The sequence below is a fragment of the Cryptomeria japonica genome, unplaced genomic scaffold, assembly GCF_030272615.1.
Source record: "Cryptomeria japonica unplaced genomic scaffold, Sugi_1.0 HiC_scaffold_296, whole genome shotgun sequence".
Classification (NCBI taxonomy): Eukaryota; Viridiplantae; Streptophyta; class Pinopsida; order Cupressales; family Cupressaceae; genus Cryptomeria; species Cryptomeria japonica.
This window is the reverse complement of record NW_026729118.1, coordinates 171968-182500: the sequence shown is the minus strand read 5'-3', so window position 1 is coordinate 182500 and position 10533 is coordinate 171968. Positions and strand designations below refer to the sequence as shown.

The 10533-nt window shown below is 57.5% G+C and overlaps 1 non-coding gene across 1 annotated transcript; it reads right to left on the bottom strand.

Annotated features, from left to right (window-relative positions):
• Window positions 1–2319: 2319 nt before the first annotated feature.
• LOC131870141 (5S ribosomal RNA) lies at window positions 2320–2438 on the bottom strand. Its single transcript, XR_009368481.1, has one exon. It is a non-coding gene; the product is annotated as a 5S ribosomal RNA (ribosomal RNA).
• Between the last annotated feature and the right edge of the window lie 8095 nt (window positions 2439–10533).

The window sequence follows — 10533 nt, the reverse complement described above, 5'->3', positions numbered from 1 at the left end:
GGGCTCAAGATGGCACCAGCATTCCCTTTTTCTCACTATCTTTCAAAACGGAAATTTTAAAATCTCGTTTTTTTTTTGCCTTTTATGGAAATTAGTGAAGGCATCGCATCAAAGGTGCGCACCTCGCTGCCCACCTTGGTGTGCTCCGAGGTGCCCACCACGGTGCGCAACGCCGGTGCGAACCCGGGAGCGCCCCGATGTGTGCTCCAAGGTGCGGCGTGCACGAAGTCGGACCCCGGTTTGCCCCGGGTGCGCACCTCGCGTGCACCTTGGTGCGCACACCTTGGCTGGGTTGCGCGGCCTGGTGGGCACCATGGTGCGCACCAAGGAGCGCTCCGAAGTGTGCTCCAAGGTGCGGCGTGCACGAAGTCGGAGCCCGGTTTGCCCCGGGTACGCACCTCGCGTGCACCTTCGCCGGGGTGGGCACCTCGGCTGGGTTGCGCGCCCTGGTGCGCACCAAGGAGCGCTCCGAAGTGTGCTCCAAGGTGCGGCGTGCACGAAGTCGGAGCCCGGTTTGCCCCGGGTGCGCACCTTCGCCGCGGTGCGCACCATGGCGTGCACGAAGTCGGAGCCCGGTTTGCCCCGGGTGCGCACCTCGCGTGCACCTTCGGCGGGGTTGCGCGCCCTGGTGGGCACCATGGTGCGCACCAAGGAGCGCTCCGAAGTGTGCTCCAAGGTGCGGCGTGCACGAAGTCGGAGCCCGGTTTGCCCCGGGTGCGCACCTCGCGTGCACCTTCGGCGGGGTTGCGCGCCCTGGTGGGCACCATGGTGCGCACCAAGGAGCGCTCCGAAGTGTGCTCCAAGGTGCGGCGTGCACGAAGTCGGAGCCCGGTTTGCCCCGGGTGCGCACCTCGCGTGCACCTTCGCCGCGGTGGGCACCATGGCGTGCACGAAGTCGGAGCCCGGTTTGCCCCGGGTGCGCACCTCGCGTGCACCTTCGCCGGGGTGGGCACCTCGGCTGGGTTGCGCGCCCTGGTGCGCACCAAGGAGCGCTCCGAAGTGTGCTCCAAGGTGCGGCGTGCACGAAGTCGGAGCCCGGTTTGCCCCGGGTGCGCACCTCGCGTGCACCTTCGCCAGGGTGGGCACCTCGGTGCGCACACCTTCTCAATGTTTTCTTGCCTTTTCTGGAAATTGGTGAAGGCAGCGCATCAAAGGTGCGCACCTCGGTGTGCTCCGAGGTGCGAACCCGAGAGCGCTCCGAGGTGCCCACGAAGTCGAAAGTCGGGTTAATTGCATTGTTTTCCCCGGGTGCGCTCCGAGGTGCGCAACATCGGCGCGCACCAAGGAGGGCTCCGAAGTGTGCTCCAAGGTGCGCACGATGGCGTGCACCTCTGGTGCGCACGATTCGGAGCTCGGTTTGACCGGGGTGCGCACACCTTGGCTGGGTTGCGCACCTTTTGTGCGCTCCAAGGTGCGCACGAAGTCGGAGCTCGGTTTGCCCCGGGTGCGCACCTTCGCCAGGGTGCGCACCTTGATGCGCACGCCTTGGCTGGGCTGCGCACCTTGGTGGGCGCCATGGTGCGCACCTTTCGTGCGCTCCAAGGTGCGCACGAAGTCGGAGCTCGGTTTGCCCCGGGTGCGCACCTTGGTGGGCGCCATGGTGCACTCCGAGGTGCCCAAGATTGGTGCGCACCAAGGAGCGCTCCGAAGTGCGCTCCAAGGTGCGCGCGAAGTCGAAAGTTGGGTTAATTGTCCGGTTTGCCTCGGGTGCGCACCTTGCGTGCACCTTCGCCAGGGTGGGCGCCTTGGTGCGCACACCTTGGCTGGGCTGCGCACACCTTGGCACCCGCGTTTCCTTCATTTTAAATTTTTTTTTTTTACAATCTCTCAAGTGGGAAATTCTATAATCTCAACTTTTTTTGCCTTTTCAGGAAACTTTTGAATGGAGCGCATCATTGGTGCGCTCCGAAGTGTGCTCCAAAGCTCTCTCCAGCTGCGTGCACCTGCCCCGGCCGCGCACCCGGCCCCGCCCAGCTTCGCTCACCTGTCCCGGGCGTCTGGTGCGGAACCTTAGAGTAAGAAACATCACCGTGCACCTTGGCCAACGTGCGCGACTCGACCGAGCGCGCACTGGCCGAGGTGCACACCGATTTCACCTGGGTGCGCGCGCAGCACCTCGGGCGCACCGGGGTGCGCGCACAACGCCCGGGTTGCACCGTGGCCTGTGTGCTCGGGGTGCCTCGGGTGCGCGCTCGGTGTCGCCCCCGCGCGCGCGGTAGTGCGGGCAGCGCACCCCGGCCCGGCCCGGCCCCGACGAGAACGCAAACGGGCAAAAGGTTTATTCAAATAGCATTGCGACGCCCGGCGAAAAACTAAAAAAGGGTGCAACACCGGGACTTCCCGGGAGGTCACCCATCCCAGTACTACTCCGGCCCAAGCGCGCTTAACTGCGGAGTTCTGATGGGATCCGGTGCACTAATGCTGGTATGATCGCACCCGTTATGAGCTTGTCGCAGTGTGTACTTAGCAAACCGCGACCCACGTGCGAATCCACCCCGGCCACCCACCCCCGTCGAGGTGCACACCCTCCCTCGCGAAGTGCGCCCCGTTCGCCAAGTGTGAGCCCTGCCCGGGTGCGCGCACCTTGCTAGGGCGTCGGGTGTGCACCCGGCCCGGCCTACGTGCGTGCACCTGGAGGGGGCGTCGTGTGCGTGCAGTGTCCCGTCTGCAACGCGGTGCCCACACACCACCTCGGGCGCAACGACCTGCGCTCACATGTGGGCCGAGTGCACCTTGGTGCATGTTCGGGGCGCCTCGGGTGCACGCTCGATCTTGCCCTGGTGCACCAAGGCGCTCGGTTTGCCCCGGGTGCGCACTTGGTGCAAGGTGGGCACCCAAAATAGGGATCAAGCACCAAAACACAAGTTTCGGGATGCAAAATGGGACCCAAGGACCACAAATGCGTTCCAAGACCCATGATGGGTCCACGAGAACAAAAATGTGTTCCGAGACTTAATAAACAAATATTGGGTTTTAGGAGAAGAAACATGCTCTGATGCCCAAAACGAGAATCGACCCCGAAAAGGCCACAGGCCAAAAGTGGGATGCGAGACAAAAAAAAATGGGACCCGAGGACCAAAATTGGGTTCCCAGGTCGAAGACAGGGCAACCGGACAAGAAACGACCTCTAAGGCTCGAAATGAGTCCCGACGACTAAAACTTGACAAGAAGCACCCATCAGGCACCCAACTCGACACCCATGGGATGCCGACCCACCCGGGCTTCCACCTAGCACACCTTGGCACCCACCCACCCTCGCACCCAACCTCGCACCCAACTTAGCACCTTTGAACCCACATTGGCACTCACCCTGACCCTGGCACCTTGGAACCCACATTGGCACTCACCTTGACCCTGGCACCCACCTTTGCACTCACCTTGGGACCCACCCTGGCTCCCACCTCGGCACCCACCCAGACACCCACCTTGGTTCCTTGGCACCCACCTTGGATCCTTGGCACCCACCCCGACACCCACCTTGGCACGCAACTTGGCTACTTGCCACCCACCTTGGCTCCTTGACGCCCACCCCGACAACCACCCCGTGACCTACCCTGGCTAGGGTTGGTGCACACCCACCCTGGTGCCCACCTTGGCACCCACCCTATGACCCACCTTGGCACGCACCTTAGTACCCACCCCGTTACCCACCCTAGGACCCACCCCGTGACCCACCTTGGCCAGGGTGGGTGCACCCACCCTGGTGCCCACCTTGGCACCCACCCATCCTAGCACCCAGCCTGTGACCGGGCTTGGAACCCAACCTTGCACCCGCACCCGTCTTGGCCAGTGTGGGTGCGCACCCATCCTGGCACCCACGTTGTGACACACCCTTTAACCCACGCACCCTAGCACCCACGTTGGCACCCACCTTGGAACCCAACCTAGCAACTTGGCACCCACCCCGTGACCCACCTTGGCATCCACCATAGCAGTCGCCGACTTGGCACCCACCTCGGCACCCACCTTGACACTTGTGGACCCACCTTGCCACTCACCCTAGCATCGACCCATCCTAGCACCCACCCTGGCACCTTTGCACCCTAGCACTCACCCATCCTAGCACCTAACCTGTGACCCACCTTGACACTCACCCTCGCACCCACCTTGGAACCCAACCTAGCACCCACCCACCCTGACACCAACCCTAGCACCTACCCACCCTTGCACCCACCCTGTGACCCATCTTGGCACCCACCCATCCTACCACTCAACCTATCACCCACCTTCTCACCCACCTTGGCATCCACCTTAGCACCCACCCACACTGGCACCTTGGCACCCACCTCGGGCAAGGTGGGTGCACACCCACCCTGGCACCCAATTTAGAACCCACCGAGCATGTTACCCACCTTGGCACCCACATTGCAGCCCACCCTAGTACCCACCCTATGACCCACATTGGCATCCACACCCTAGCACCCAGGCACCTCGACACCCGCCTTGACACCCACCCTAGCACTGAACCTGTGACCCACCTTGGAACTCACCCTAGAACCCACCCACCCTGTGAACCACCTTGGCATCCACCTTAGCACCCACCCACCTTGGCACCCACTCTAGCACTCACCCATCCTAACACCCAACTTGTTACCCACCTTGGCACCCGCCCTCGCGTCCACCTTGAAACCCACCCTAGCACCCACCCACGCAGGAGCCCACCTTGGCACCCAACCTAACACCCACGCATCCTGGCACCCAACTTGTGACCCACCTTGGAACCCACCCTAGTACCCACCTTTGAACCCACTATATCACCAACCCACCTTGGCACCCACCCTATGACCCTCTTTGGAATCCACCCTAGCACGCACCCACCCTGGCACCCACCATGGAGCGCACCCTAGCACCCACCCACCTCGGCACGCACCTCAACACCCACCTTGGTGTGCGCACTGCGCCAACCTCTCAAAGACCCTATGTGGTGCGCTCCAAAGTGTACACCTTTGGTGCGCTCCAAGGTGCGCACCTTTGGTGCACACCGAGGTGCACACCAAAGTGTGCACCGAGGTGAGCACCAAAGTGCACTCCAGGGTGCACACCAAGGCGTGCACCTTTGGTGCGGTCAATGCAAACGAATTCGGAAGTTGGGGTCGATGTCCTAATCGCTGCTGCAGACTACACGTATGAGAATCGGACAAATAGCTTTATATAGGGGAGGTGTTGCGTTTGATGGGTCGACTCCCCTGGTTGTGTGCACTGCACCAACTTCAAAGACCCTGTCTTGTTTAAGAAGTCAAAAGTTGGGGTGGATGTCCTAATCATTGCTGCAGTCTACGCATGTATGAGAATCAGACAAATAGCTTATATAGGGGAGGTGTTGCATTCGGTGGGTTGACTCCCCTGGTTGTGCGCACTGCGCCAACCTCAAAGACCCCGCATAGCAGAAGAAGTCGGAAGTCGGATTTTGGTGAGCACCAAGGCGTGCACCTTTGGTGCGGTCAACGCAGACGAATTCAGAAGTTGGGGTGGATGTCCTAATCGTTGTTGCAGGCTACACATGTATGAGAATCAGACAAATAGCTTATATAGGGGAGGTGTTGGGTTTGATGGGTCAACTCCCTTGGTTGTGCGCATTACGCCAACCTCAAAGACCTTGTTTTCGTTAAGAAGTCAAAAGTTGGGGTCAATGTCCTAATGGCTCCTGCAGGCTACACATGTATGAGAATCGGACAAATAGCTTATATAGGGGAGGTGTTGGGTTTGATGGGTCGACTCCCCTGGTTGTGCGCATTACGTCAACCTCAAAGACCTTGTTTTCGTTAAGAAGTCAAAAGTTGGGGTCGATGTCCTAATTGCTCCTGTAGACTACACATGTATGAGAATCAGACAAATAGCTTATATAGGGGAGGTGTTGGGTTTGATGGGTTGACTCCCCTAGTTGTTCGCATTACACCAACCTCAAAGACCTTGTTTTCGTTTAGAAGCCGAAAGTTGGGGTCGATGTCCTAATTGCTCCTGCAGGCTACGCATGTATGAGAATCAGACAAATAGCTTATATAGGGGAGGTGTTGGGTTTGATGGGTCGACTCCCCTGGTTGTGCGCATTGCGCCAACCTCAAAGACCCTGCATTGCGGATGAAGTCGAAAGTCAGAGTTTGGTGTGCTACAAGGTGTGGTCGAAGGTGCTCACCTAGGTGTGCACCTTTGGAGCACAGGAAAAGTGCCCTCCAAAAGTGCGCACCTTTGGAGTGCACAAAAGTGCCCTCCAAAAGTGCGCACCTTTGGAGCGCAGAAAAGTGCCCTCCAAAAAGTGCCCTCCAAAAGTGCGCACCTTTGGAGCGCAGAAAAGTGCCCTCCAAAAAGTGCCCTCCAAAAGTGCGCACCTTTGGAGCGCAGAAAAGTGCCCTCCAAAAAGTGCCCTCCAAAAGTGCGCACCTTTGGAGCGCAGAAAAGTGCCCTCCAAAAGTGCGCACCTTTGGAGCGCAGAAAAGTGCCCTCCAAAAAGTGCCCTCCAAAAGTGCGCACCTTTGGAGCGCAGAAAAGTGCCCTCCAAAAAGTGCCCTCCAAAAGTGCGCACCTTTGGAGCGCAGAAAAGTGCCCTCCAAAAAGTGCCCTCCAAAAGTGCGCACCTTTGGAGCGCAGAAAAGTGCCCTCCAAAAAGTGCCCTCCAAAAGTGCGCACCTTTGGAGCGCAGAAAAGTGCCCTCCAAAAAGTGCCCTCCAAAAGTGCGCACCTTTGGAGCGCAGAAAAGTGCCCTCCAAAAGTGCGCACCTTTGGAGCGCACAAAAGTGCCCTCCAAAAGTGCGCACTTTTGGTGCGCACCAAGGCGCTGGTTCGGTCGTTGCAGGCGAGTTCGGAAGTTGGGGTCGATGTCCTGAGCGGAGGTGCAAACTACACAGGTGTCGGAATCGGACAAATAGCTTATATAGGGGAGGTGTATGCTTCGATGGGTCGACTCCCCAGGTTGAGCGCACCGCGCCAACCTCAAAGACCCTACGGTATGGATGAAGTCGGAAGTTGGGTCCGATGACCAATTCGATTAGTAGGTATGCTCATGAGGTCGGAATTTGGGTCCGATGACCTGCCATGTGCAGGAAGGCGAATGTTGACACTGTGCGTTGCAAGGTGCACACCAAGGCGCTGGTGCGGTCTTTTTAGTCGAGTTCGGAAGTTGGGGTCGATGTCCTGATCGGAGGTGCAAGCTACACAGGTGTGGGAATCGGACAAATAGCTTATATAGGGGAGGTGTATGCTTCGTTGGGTCGACTCCCCGGGTTGAGCGCACCGCGCCAACCTCAAAGACCCTACGGTATGGATGAAGTCGGAAGTTGGGTCCGATGACCGATTCGATATGTAGGCATACTCGCGAGGTCGGAATTTGGGTCCGATGACCTGCCACGTGCAGGAAGGCGAATGTTGGCACTGTGCGTTGCAAGGTGCGCACCAAGGCGCTGGTTCGGTCGTTGGAGGCGAGTTCGGAAGTTGGGGTCGATGTCTTGATCGGAGGTGCAAACTACACAGGTGTGGGAATCGGACAAATAGCTTATATAGGGGAGGTGTATGCTTCGTTGGGTCGACTCCCCGGGTTGAGCGCACCGCGCCAACCTCAAAGACCCTACGGTATGGATGAAGTCGGAAGTTGGGTCCGATGACCGATTCGATATGTAGGCATACTCGCGAGGTCGGAATTTGGGTCCGATGACCTGCCATGTGCAGGAAGGCGAATGTTGGGACTGTGCGTCGCAAGGTGCGCACCAAGGCGCTGGTGCCGTCGTTGCAGTCGAGTTCGGAAGTTGGGGTCGATGTCCTGGTCAGAGGTGCAAACTACACAGGTGTGGGAATCGGACAAATAGCTTATATAGGGGAGGTGTATGCTTCGATGGGTCGACTCCCTGGGTTGAGCGCACCGCGCCAACCTCAAAGACCCTACAGTATGGATGAAGTCGGAAGTTGGGTCCGATGACCGATTCGATACGTAGGCATATTGGCGAGGTCTGAATTTGTGTCCGATGACCTGCCATGCGCAGGAAGGCGGAATTTGGGTCCGATGACCGAGTTGATGGCGTGCCATGCGCAGAAAGGCGGAATTTGGGTCCGATGACCGAGTTGATGTTGATGGCCCGCCATGCACAGGAAGGCGGAATTTGGGTCCGATGACCGATTTGAAGGCGTGCCATACGCAAAAAGGCGGAGTTTGGGTCCGATGACCGAGTTGATATTGATGGCCCGCCATGCGCAGGAAGGCGGAATTTGGGTCCGATGACCTGACATACGCATGGAGTCCGACTCGGGGGCCGATGTTCGATTCGATGACTTGCATTGTGGGTAAAGTCGGAAGTTGTGGTCTTTGACCCGATTCGATGACCAGACTTCGGCTGCTTGAGAATCGGACAAATAACTTATATAGGGGAGGTAGTGTTCTCGAGCATCCTCCCCCCGTGCCCGTTTATGTCGATTGATGCTGGTGCTCGACTGGTTGGAGCGCTCGGATGCAAAAATCTTGCACCAGGATTTATCGATTGTGATGGACACGGCAAGTCTCCTGATTGCTATGCAGGAGCTCATCGTGAATCTCTATGCGGCCTTGGTATGGACTCGACCTGCGGAATGGTTCGGCAATGGTAGTCGCTCCAACACGTCCTTGCAATGGCCACAGAGGTGATTCGACTAGAGCTCCAGTCTAGCTTTTGGGTTGCTTGGCGGACTGGTATAGCCGCGATCGAGTTCCGGCCATGAACGTTTTAGATAGCTCTTGGGCTTTCTGGGACGGAAGTCGGAAGTTTGGGCTGTTGTCCGATTTGATGACCATTCTTCGGATGTGTGAGAATCGGACAAATAACTTATATAGGGGACTGTGTTGTCTCACGCAGCCCCCTCCGTGCCCCTCTATCTCGACCGATGTTGGTGCTTGAAAGGGTTGGGATCGCTCGGATTTATAAACGTGCACCACCATTTGTCGAGTGTGAGGGACGCGGCAGGTCTCCTAAATGCTATGCGGGCGCTCTCTGAGAATCTCTATCCGGCCTCGACACAGACTAGTCTTGCTGAATGGTTTGGCACTGGTAGTCGATCCAACACGTCGTTGTTGTGGCCGCCTAGGCGATTCGATTCGAGCCCCCGTCTAGCTTTTGGGTTGCTTGGCGGATTTTGCCCTATCCGCAAGTGAGCTCGGTCCCTAAACGTTCGAGAAACCCGATTGCTATGCGCCGACTCTCTTTCTTGCGAGCCTCCATCTAGCTTTTGGGTCTCTACGGAACGGAAGTCGGAATCTGGGACCGTTGTTTGATTCGACGAGGCAGACTACGGTTGTGCGAGAATCGGACAAATAACTTATGTAAGGGGCTGCTGTCTCGGGGAGACCAGTATGCTTCTGGGGTTATAAGTCCCTTGTTATTCTCAGCAGGTGGAAGTTGTGGTGACGGACATATGTTTAGTGCCAAGCTACAGTTGTGTGAGAACTGGACGAAAAACTTATATAGGGGGAAGCAGAGTACCCCGACCGTTCACGAGAGAACGTTTCTACATTGTGCATTGCTTTCCCACAGGCGAAGGTTCATGGTGGAGAAATCCAAGGAGGACCAAAACAGCATTCCAGCGAGCAAAGGTGTTCAGAGTGATTGCAGAGCAGAGGTGAAGTGAGAGCAGCAGCAGAGTAGCAGAGTGACTTGGAGTCCCCGTTTAGGGAGGGGGCCTGGGTCTTGTACTGGGTAAGTTGTCGCGGGCTCACGAGAGAGTCAGTGGTGCGCCAGGTTGAGTTCCAAAGGAGACAGGGTCTTTGTGGATCAGGAGTTTACGTGAGAAGCTACAGCCAGGGGCGAGGTGCAGGGGTGTGTACCAGTGTTTCAAGAGTGGACGTTGATCCAGGGGCGGGAACTTGTAATCGGGTGCTGGGGAAGTACTCGGGGTAGTGACCAACGACATAGTTGGAATTGTTTGTAGACCGGGCCAGGGGCCATTCTTCATATCAATAAAGCTATCTTATTGCCCCAACATTGTGTTATTGTGTAAAGATTCCGCTGTGCAAGTTTGTACGTGTTGTGCAAGTGTGTGGGTGCAGGTTCTGGAGCTTGGGAGTGCTTACAGGCGTAGTCCGAGTTCTTGGAAGTGCTTGGATTTCATAGACAAGTACCGAAAAGATCGTCGGTGCCGCACGGGAAAACCTAGCCCCGTGACAGTTGGTATCAGAGCACAAGGTTTTGATACCCCCAAGCTAGCACACTAAGAGGGAGTTCAGTTTACAGCAGTCATGCCGAAGTCAAGAGCAGGAGATTCTGACAGGGAGTCAGAGGGGGAGCAGGGCTCGCCCCATATGCATGTCACTGAGAGGTCCAAGACAAGGGAGTTGCGAAAACGCTTGGAGGCTTTGGAAGAGATGGAGCTGCCGGCGCGCGCGGAGGCCGCCGAGGTAAGACTGGACGTTGCTGAAGGTGAGATCAAGGATCTCCAGGTCCTGTATGGACATGAACAGCAAGAACGAGTTAGACTCGAAGACGAGTTGAAGAAGGCTCTTCGGGAGATCGAGTTTGTCAAGAGTTGTGTTTCTCAAGCAGGGATTACCAAGGGTGCAAGAGTGACACCACCTGATAAGTA